This window comes from Pinus tabuliformis, chromosome 8 (genome assembly GCF_031772625.1).
Source record: "Pinus tabuliformis cultivar Carrire ecotype Pingquan chromosome 8, CPIR1, whole genome shotgun sequence".
NCBI classification, from domain to species: Eukaryota; Viridiplantae; Streptophyta; class Pinopsida; order Pinales; family Pinaceae; genus Pinus; species Pinus tabuliformis.
This window is the reverse complement of record NC_142294.1, coordinates 654,266,505-654,276,411: the sequence shown is the minus strand read 5'-3', so window position 1 is coordinate 654,276,411 and position 9,907 is coordinate 654,266,505. Positions and strand designations below refer to the sequence as shown.

Genomic DNA, 9,907 nt, shown 5'->3' with positions numbered 1-9,907 from the left:
ATCCCACCTTAGCATAATATTTGGTCACCACTTATAAGAAAAGCAAAGCACCGTGTGAATAACAACTAAATTCCAAAGATGATGAAGATTTAGTGGATCCTCCTCATTACTATTGCATTAAAAATACCATGTAACTCATGAAGTCCCTTGTCACCTTCACCAAAAATGCCATCTAACTTATGAAGTACCTTGCTCACTTCCACCGACACCTAGCTTAAGGCTGGTACTATCATGTAACATCCATCCATATATCTTCTTATGGGCACCAACGAACTTACCACACCCACATCATTGACGAAACCTAAATTTTTTGTAGAACGAGCATGCCTCCTCTCCGTTGTTGCAAATCAAATTTTAACTAAAAAAATATATATTAAGACACATTCTCACGGGGTCCTCTTTATCACAATCCCGAGGCCCTCAACCTTTGCATGTACAAACTGTCATGGCACAATCTTAGATACCCACTAATAGCTGGTCGGGGCAACCAACGAGCATTCGGGTGGGAAATACTTCCTGTCTGGACTCTATTCCTTCCTAGGATCCTGTTTTTGTTTCCAATTGATAGGGTTCACGAATCGTGTTGGTGCGATACACTTCGGTTCAGTCGACTGCAGGAAATCAAATCGTCAGGCGAAGGGAGGTGTTGACGCCGCTGAGAGGGTCTGCAACTTGACAGAGTGATCACTTGGAAACCTGTTCTATTAGCTGCCGCCTTTGTGACTCCTCGTTGCAGGAAGAATGCAGGCACCCGCTGTTCCCCGGCCCCGGCTGGAGTTTCTCAACACAAAACCCCCACCGAACTATGTGGCCGGCCTGGGCTGAGGGGCCACGAGGTTCACCACGCGGTCTGATATCGGGCCTGCGAGGGCCGCCCCAGACCTGCTGGACCGCTCCGCCACTACCATAGGAGGCGCGTCAGCGGGTAGAGGGCGGGGCAAGGGCAGTGCCGGTGCCACGGGTGCCGAAGAGGAGGAAGAAGTAGACGACGAGAAGGGATATGATGAGAACCAGAAGTTCGATGAATTTGAGGGTAACGATGTGGGTTTGTTTGCCTCTGCCGAATACGATGAGGACGACAAGGAAGCTGATGCCGTTTGGGAGAGCATTGATAAAAGAATGGACTCTCGCCGCAAGGACCGACGGGAGGCAAGGCTGAAACAGGAGATTGAGAAGTACAGAGCCTCAAACCCTAAAATTACAGAGCAGTTTGCAGACCTTAAGAGGAAATTGTATACGCTCTCCACCGAGGAGTGGGACAGCATACCAGAGATTGGGATTATTCGCTTCGGAACAAGAAAAAGAGGTTTGAGAGTTTTGTTCCAGTTCCGGATACATGGCTGGAGAAGGCCAGGCAAGAGAAGGAGCACGTCAGTGCATTGGATCCGAAAAGCAGGGCTGCCGGTGGCACGGAGACACCCTGGGCACAGACGCCGGTGACTGATCTCACGGCTGTTGGAGAGGGGAGAGGGACTATGTTGTCTTTGAAGCTCGATAGGCTATCTGATTCGGTTTCAGGGTTGACTGTAGTGGATCCCAAGGGGTATCTGACTGATCTCAAGAGTATGAAGATTACCAGTGATGCGGAGATTTCGGATATTAAAAAGGCCAGATTGTTGCTCAAGTCGGTTACGCAGACTAACCCAGAGCATCCTCCTGGTTGGATTGCGGCGGCGAGGCTAGAGGAGGTTGCAGGGAAGATACAGGCTGCACGGCATTTGATTCAAAAAGGTATGTTCCTGCCCTGCAGAACCTTTTTATTAATTCAAATTCAGGAGTTGAATTTAATCAGAATTCAGTTAAAATTTAGTTGAGAAGTGTCAGCTCTTTAAGGTTTCATTTCTATTAGAACATCCTATTTATAGAGATTTGATTTTGGTGATTTAACTTCTCAGTTATGTAGGCTGCAAGTTTTTTTTATTTAGAAGGATATTTGATTCAAAAGTGTTGTCTGTTTTGTATTTTTATGAATTATGGGTCCTCTTTTTTTGTTAAGAGTCAAATTCCAGATTCCAGTAAACCTTTCAATATTTTTTCTTAAATGTTCGGCTTTTACGATTCGTTTCTTTATATTGAACATTTCAGGTTGTGAAGAATGCCCAAAGAATGAAGATGTATGGTTGGAGGCTTGCAGATTGGCGAGTTCGGATGAAGCCAAAGCAGTCATTGCGCGCGGTGTAAAGGCGATCCCCAATTCGGTGAAGTTGTGGATGCAAGCTTCAAAGCTTGAACATGATGATGCGAACAAGAGCCAAGTGCTGAGGAAGGGGCTGGAGCATATTCCTGACTCTGTGAGGCTTTGGAAGGCTGTGGTGGAGTTGGCAAATGAGGAGGATGCCCGGATTTTGCTTCACAGGGCAGTGGAGTGCTGTCCACTACATGTGGAGTTGTGGCTTGCGTGACAAGGCTTGAGACATACGATCAGGCAAAGAAGGTTCTCAACAAGGCGAGGGAGAAGCTTTCCAAGGAACCTTCGATCTGGATCACTGCTGCGAAGCTTGAGGAGGCCAATGGAAACACAACCATGGTGGGCAAGATTATTGAGAGGGGAATCAGGTCCCTGCAGAGGGAAGGGGTAGTGATTGACAGAGAAGCTTGGATGAAGGAGGCAGAGGCCGCAGAGCGAGCAGGGTCTGGTGTGACTTGCCAGGCAATAATTCGCAACACAATTTCTATTGGAGTTGAAGAGGAAGATAGAAAGAGAACATGGGTTGCAGATGCAGAGGAATGCAAGAAGAGGGGATCAATTGAAACTGCACGTGCGATCTATGCACATGCCCTTACAGTGTTTGTTGCTAAGAAAAGTATTTGGCTTAAGGCTGCCCAGCTAGAGAAGAGCCATGGAACTAGAGAATCATTGGATGCCTTACTGAGAAAAGTAGTGACATACTGTCCGAGAGCAGAGGTGCTATGGATGATGGGAGCTAAGGAAAAGTGGCTTGCAGGGGATGTCCCATCCGCTCGAGCAATTTTGCAGGAGGCTTATGCTGCAATACCCAACTCAGAGGAGATTTGGTTAGCTGCATTCAAGCTGGAGTTTGAAAATCATGAGCCTGAGAGAGCAAGGATGCTTCTCGCCAAGGCTCGTGAGAGAGGTGGTACAGAAAGAGTCTGGATGAAGTCAGCAATTGTAGAAAGAGAGCTGGGAAACACTGCGGAGGAGAGGTCACTGCTTTATGAAGGGCTTAAAAAGTATCCTGCATGCTTTAAATTGTGGCTAATGCGAGGACAGCTTGAAGATCGTCTTGGGAACTTGGAGGCTGCACGTGAGGTCTATGAGCAAGGCCTCAAGAACTATCCAGGGTGCATTCCTCTATGGCTCTCAACTGCTAAATTGGAGGAAAAAATGGGTGGTCTGAGCAAGGCGAGGGCAATTCTTACTATAGCTAGAAAGAGGAACCCTAAAAATCTAGAGCTCTGGCTTTCTGCTATCAGGTCTGAATCAATGCATGGCAATAAGAAAGAGAGTGAGATCCTGATGGCTAAGGTGTCACAGGAGTGCCCGACCAGTGGCATATTATGGGCAGCATCAATTGATATGGCTCCAAGGCCTCAGAGAAAGAGCAAGAGTATGGATGCACTCAAGAGATGTGATCATGATCCATATGTGATTGCAGCTGTTGCCAAGCTGTTCTGGAATGATAGGAAGGTTGATAAGGCCAGGAATTGGTTGAACAGGGCAGTCACTCTTGCACCAGACAATGGGGATTTTTGGGCCCAATACTACAAGTTTGAACTTCAGCATGGAACTGAGGAGATCCAACAGGATGTTCTGAAGAGATGCATTGCTGCAAAACCAAGGCATGGAGAGCGGTGGGCATCTATATCAAAAGCAGTTGAAAATTCACATCTCCCTGTTGAAGCTATTTTAAAGAAAGTAGTGGTTGCTTTAGGCAAGGAAGAAGGGGTTATAGGAGTTTGAAAAACTTTTTAGAAAAAAAAATCAGGCCTTCCAATTATCAATATGTTTTTACTAGCTGACAATTTGGACAGCTTATTACTCTGGCAGTATTATTGTAATCATTGTAGCATAGTTTGCTGTAATAGTCATCCCAATTTTTTTTTTTTTTTGAAAAGTAAATTCATTGTTTTCCTTAAATATCCCATAAGTAGCATATGGATGGTGTTGCTAATAATCGATGCTTTAAAAGCAATTGAACCCTGGTTTATGGGCAAAATATACATAAAGGTGCATAGAACCCTTACGTCTTACCATTATTCCCAACAAGGCAGGGAACATCAACTCCATCTCGTAAGATAGTTTGCTATTGCTATTGTTGCCAGTATTATTGTAGTTGTGCCATACCCAACTCCACTAATAGTTATTTGTGGTGTTTGACTCAAGTAGATACTTGTCATAGGGCAAACAACATTTTGAACTCTGGTCAGTCTCCTTCCATGATGACAGGTTGAATCTTGATCAGTCTCCATCCATGGGATTCTAATGGTCCTTAGATGTGAGATTCACATGCCAAATTGAATCATTTCATAGAATGACTCCACTGCATATTACTGCCTTTCAGTTATGGCTGAGTATCTATTTTACCAAATTTGGCCAGGACTCGAGTATAATCCTAATTACATCAAACTTGAGGCTAACCCTAAGTGCCCAAAATTTTGCAAAAACCCAATTATGCAGCACAGTCTAGGAGGGGTTAACATGCCTATGAGGTATTTGAACCTTGTTGAGGGCTAAGAACAGTTGGACTTTACCAACCAACCAAACTCACTTTTGACCACTTCTAGTTACTTTAGCCTGTAGATGCTTTCATAAAAAGAAAGCAGTTGATCCAATAAAAGGAAAGGGACTGGTTGCGTGTTTCATTCCCCTTTTTTTTCTTTGTCAGCTGAAAGCTTTCCAAGAAGCATAAACCTACTGAATCATAAAACTGATTTTGTTGCCGCTCCAACTCCCAACGATATACATCACAATGTGTCATAGTTTACTATAAACCTCTATAGAGAGTGGGCAGCACTGAATCCAAGTAATCCCCCTCATCCCTTAAAAGACACCTCTAAATGTAACTAGAAATAGTTAGTAAAGGAAAAGTACAAAGATATAAGAGATCCATGTTGAACCAAAAACCTGTGCATTCACAACATAATTGGGATGGATAAAACTAAAAAACAATTATGCAGTTTGACGAAAAATTCTCTTACACATACAAAATGAAAGAAGCATTGGCATACTACTATGTTTACAAATTTGAGGAGAGGCAGAGTGAGTCTCCGGGCAACACAGTTACATTTGGAGACCCTAGATCCTTGTACCGACAATATCTAGTGACTTATAAAATGATTGCCAAAACGATGCCTTTGCTATGCATGTAAGAACACAACCTGTATAATGAGGGAGATGTAATATTGTCTGAGAAGCAGATTTATACAGAGTGGGCCAAAATTGTGTATTTATTGAAGATACAACTGATTTGGGCATGAAACAAGTGTCCAAGATTTCAATGTGCCTTATTTCAGAGCCCATTAATGATTTACTATGAAACCTAAACTTTCAAAACAAAGGCATTCACCAAAGATAAGACACTGAACAGTAATGGATCAGCAGTCGATATAATACACAAATCCACAGCCATTTAGTATGTATAATGAACAAAGGAAATGAGCTAGGAACAGAAAGGGTGAGCCAAAACAACACGAGCAGCCATATGCTAATATTATGCCCAATGAGGAAACAAAACTGCACATATTAGTTCAATCCTGTGTTGGAGATAAAGACTGTTCTTATCATATCAGTCCTATGCTATTCAAGCAATAGGACGTATCAGTATATTCTACTCACTTCGTTAAGTGATAGAATAGACTAATGTATTTCAAAATCATATCAGCATGTTCTACTCAACGAGGAAAGAGAAAGAATTGCTCATTTAAATCATCCCGGTGATGTGTTGGTCACTGAAGGCAACAGTGTTAACTAAGGAGTAAACCCATGTTCTGCCCAGGGCTTAGCGGTGCTATTGCTCTTACTTATTGCGCTTACCTACTCTTGGTAAAAAAAATTAACACACAACAGTTACTCAAAACAGTGCCCAGGACTAGATTTTCAAGCTCAAGCACACTGACTTTATGTATCCTCAGTTTGAGGCAATGCCTATGAATTACTCAAATGATTGCACTCGAATTTAGACCATTGTACCTACAGAAATATAGAGTCTAGAATTGCTGTCAAGGGTATTGTAAACATTCATTCGGTATGCGTGGCTTTACCCTACTACATACCAACAGGGCACCATCCTCAAGGAGGTGCTCATGAATGAAACAAAGACAGATATATTCTAGTTTCGGCCAGGTGACCTATTCCACGCACAGGCCTTAGTAGATACGAGTGACAACAGAGTACCTTAGCAGCTGCTTGGGTCTTGATGAGGCTTGGAATACCTGTTAGGAACATTGTCATTAATAGAAACATCTCAAGAGCAAATTTGTAAATAGTCCTGGTTATTATGTGTCAATAGAAGTGTAATGAGCCACACTATTTGTTCCCCGTTGCCCAATCCAGCACTGATGCCCAAACTGCTATTTTTAGCACTTCTATTTTTAGCAATTTCTTGTTGCCAATTTTCAACAAATATATCATAATCCTTATGCTAACATCTATAACCATGGGGGAGTGGTGCCTCCTATTGACATAATCATTGACTGGTTGCAGTGTGAATATGCTTGTTACTTGGCCTTTACCCCTCCCCATATGTTAAAAAAAATAAATCTATGTAATGTTCCATAGTACCCCTTTTACATTCCCTCCTTAAAAGAATGCTCATTATTAAGTAGGACATGCCTAAAATCTATGCATTTGGGAATTTTTTTTACGACATAAATATCTCTCTATACAAAAATAATTCTTCATTGGTTAAGCAATGTCATCAACACAACAACATATAAGCTCCAATATACCATGATCATTATGCCAACATGGGTAGCCACAAGGAGTGGTGCTTGGTACTAACATAATGGTTGATTGGTTGTAGTGTGAAGATGTTTGCTACTCAACATTCCCCATTCCTATATCAAAATTAATAAAATCTCTCACAATATCGCTTTCACATGCCCTCCCAACAAAAATTCCCTTTACTAAGTGTAAGGGCCTGATTCCTATTATTAGAGCCTCAATCTAATATACACTAACAGATCTATTTTCCTGCTGATTTAAAAGTAATAAAAGGAGCTTACTGACCTTCTCACATAGCTTTAAACATTTAACATCTTATCATTTTATCATAAGCAACATAAATTAAGGTGAGCATTCCATTGATATCAACTTAACAAGAGTAGTCCATGGAAAAATACCTGTTCCGGTGGTTGATGATGATACCTTTGTCTTATAGCTCCAGCTGAACGCTCCTTCTGACGACCCAACCGGATATACCTCCCAGCCAACTAGGAAACAAATTCCTAGCCCAGGAAACCTCCACAGGTTCCCTAGCCCTCCGTGCCCAAGTCCAACCAGATATAGTGTGTCCTCAAGAAGAATGTGCAAAACCAGATAACAATACTTTCCTCCTCTCAACCCAAGAAACCTCCATAGGTTTCCAAGGTCTCCCAAAATCATAACCAGTCCAAACAGTCACAACCAACCCCCACAATCATAAGCAAGACCCCCTCCTCCCCCTTTCTTCCTTCCCCCTTTCCTTTTTATACCCTTCTTCCCTTCTCCATCTCAACCACCTCTCATTAATGTCATTAACTTCTCATCCATCCTTACAATTGACTTCTCTTCTCCCAAGTAAGCTAGGAGTACATTTGGAAATGTGACATGAATATAAAATTGAGAATTTAATGGGAAAGGATCATGTCTTCTCCCAAGTAAATCTGAAAAGTACATTTGGGAATGTGAGGTGAATATATATATATTGATAATTAAATGGAGAGGACTATGTCTTCTCCCAAGTAAATGTGAGGGTACATTGGGGAATGTGAGATGTAATTACATGGAGAGGACCATGTCTTCTCCTTAGTAAATGTGAGGGTACATTGGGTAATGTGAAATGAATATATATATTTTTGAAATAATGGAAGGAGACCATATCCTACCTAATATTCAATTTGAGAAGGTAAGTGGGGAATTTGAATAATGGAAATCATGAATTTTATATTAGACCAATATTTCTCAATATTTTCAGATAATGTAAACATTAACAAAATTTGTAGGATAAGATTTAAGTGGGGCATTACATACACCCCTCCTTCAGAAAACTTCGTCCCGAAGTTAGAATGAAAAGATGCAAGGAGTTTGAAAGCATAGCAACCAGAGAGAGTTATAGCAATAAAATCGGATAAGTCTGACAATGACATTTCTTCCCATCAAGAGTATCCAACTGATCTATATCTTCCTATCCACCCTGGCCTACTTCCGTTCCCACCCTATCCGTCCTCTGCTGCCTTATCAGTGGCAAAGGCCATACTGACCACTGATAAAACCGACATGGTGGGAGCGTCGAATGCCTCAACCGAACTTTCCCCAGCAGGCATCTGGCAATCGTCATCACACGTCTAGGGGGAGCGTTCAGCTGTCCTCCCCACGATTCCAGGTTTCGGAGGATACACGGTGGGTAACACCTCCACCCCTCCTTCAGAGCACGAACCACACTATAGAGCTGGTTGGACTTGTCATCGAATAATCCAGTCAGGTCATCTTGCCACCTGTCATTTGCATTTTACTCATGTCATAAGAGTGCATATCAAGTAGATACCAAATGTAATAGAACAATGTACATCGTACCTTTCCTCATTGGTCGTCTCGACCTTCCCCAATGGAATAGTAGATCTTGGTTATCATACGGTTCTTTCCAACCTGTAGTTTAGTTCTCATCCATGCATATATACAACCACAAAATAGATATAGATACATGATCTTAAACATCATGTTTATTAAGCCCAGTGTCCACGTGTCAATTTTTGTTGTTCATACTGGAAATGAATCTTACATCAGATAAATCATAATTTCACTAAGTCATTGATTAGATAAATCATATCTATATAAGCCTATACGATGCAACAATAACTCTGACAAGTCACGCACTAGATAAATTGTATCCAAGTAAGTCACACATTTGGTCATACATCCAACATTTCCATCATCAATATCAAATCCATCAATTGATTTTCACGTGTCCAACCAAATGTGTATAATGTTCACAAATAACAACATGGAACTGCAAAATAGAACCTTAACATAGGTGGCTATCTACGTTAAAAAGGGGCATCATAAATGCTCATGTGACATCCTTGTGGAACCCTTCAATAACAATTAGAGTTGAAATAGATTCAACTATCCGTCATGGAAAATAGCATTTGAACCCGGATATCCTATAAGGTGGTACGAAACCAAAATAATGGCAAGCAACGGATTAGTGCACTATCAATTCCACTAGAAGGTGTTAGTATAAGTTTTATGCATATAATTTCTTTAAAACCTTAGTGAATATAAAAGTCCCACTCTTCCAATTTGATGGTTTTTTTTTTTTCATCTTCCAAACCCATTTAGTTAATCTTGGAAATAAAGGACTCAAAACTTCAGAAACTATTTCCAACATGATTTTCATACTTTATTTTTTGTAAATTGAGAGAAATGTCCTCTAAATGCCAAAAGGTTCAAATTTATCATATATTTAATCATTGTTTACTAGTACTAAAACAATTTCATGATATATAATGCAGCTCACAATATGACCAGACAAATGAGAAATAATTAAATGAATGGAATAATTGCCCTTGCCCTACTACTATTAGTACTTCCCTTCCAGATGGCACCGCATCTCTAAAGACGCCTACTCCTTTCACAAGTGGCCAGTGACCACAAAAGTTGCGAAGAAAGTTGAGGGTCCTTTTATCCAAAACTAGAGACACATTATTTTTCACAACATTTTTATTCAACACTAGAATAAGGGTAAGA

At 41.2% G+C, this 9,907-nt stretch overlaps 1 pseudogene across 1 annotated transcript; it reads left to right on the top strand.

The window, feature by feature from the left end:
* Positions 1-595: 595 nt before the first annotated feature.
* LOC149237262 (protein STABILIZED1-like) lies at positions 596-4,011 on the top strand (annotated as a pseudogene). The gene is made up of 2 exons (XR_016246286.1): positions 596-1,731; positions 2,086-4,011. The product of XR_016246286.1 is annotated as a protein STABILIZED1-like (transcript).
* Positions 4,012-9,907: the final 5,896 nt, after the last annotated feature.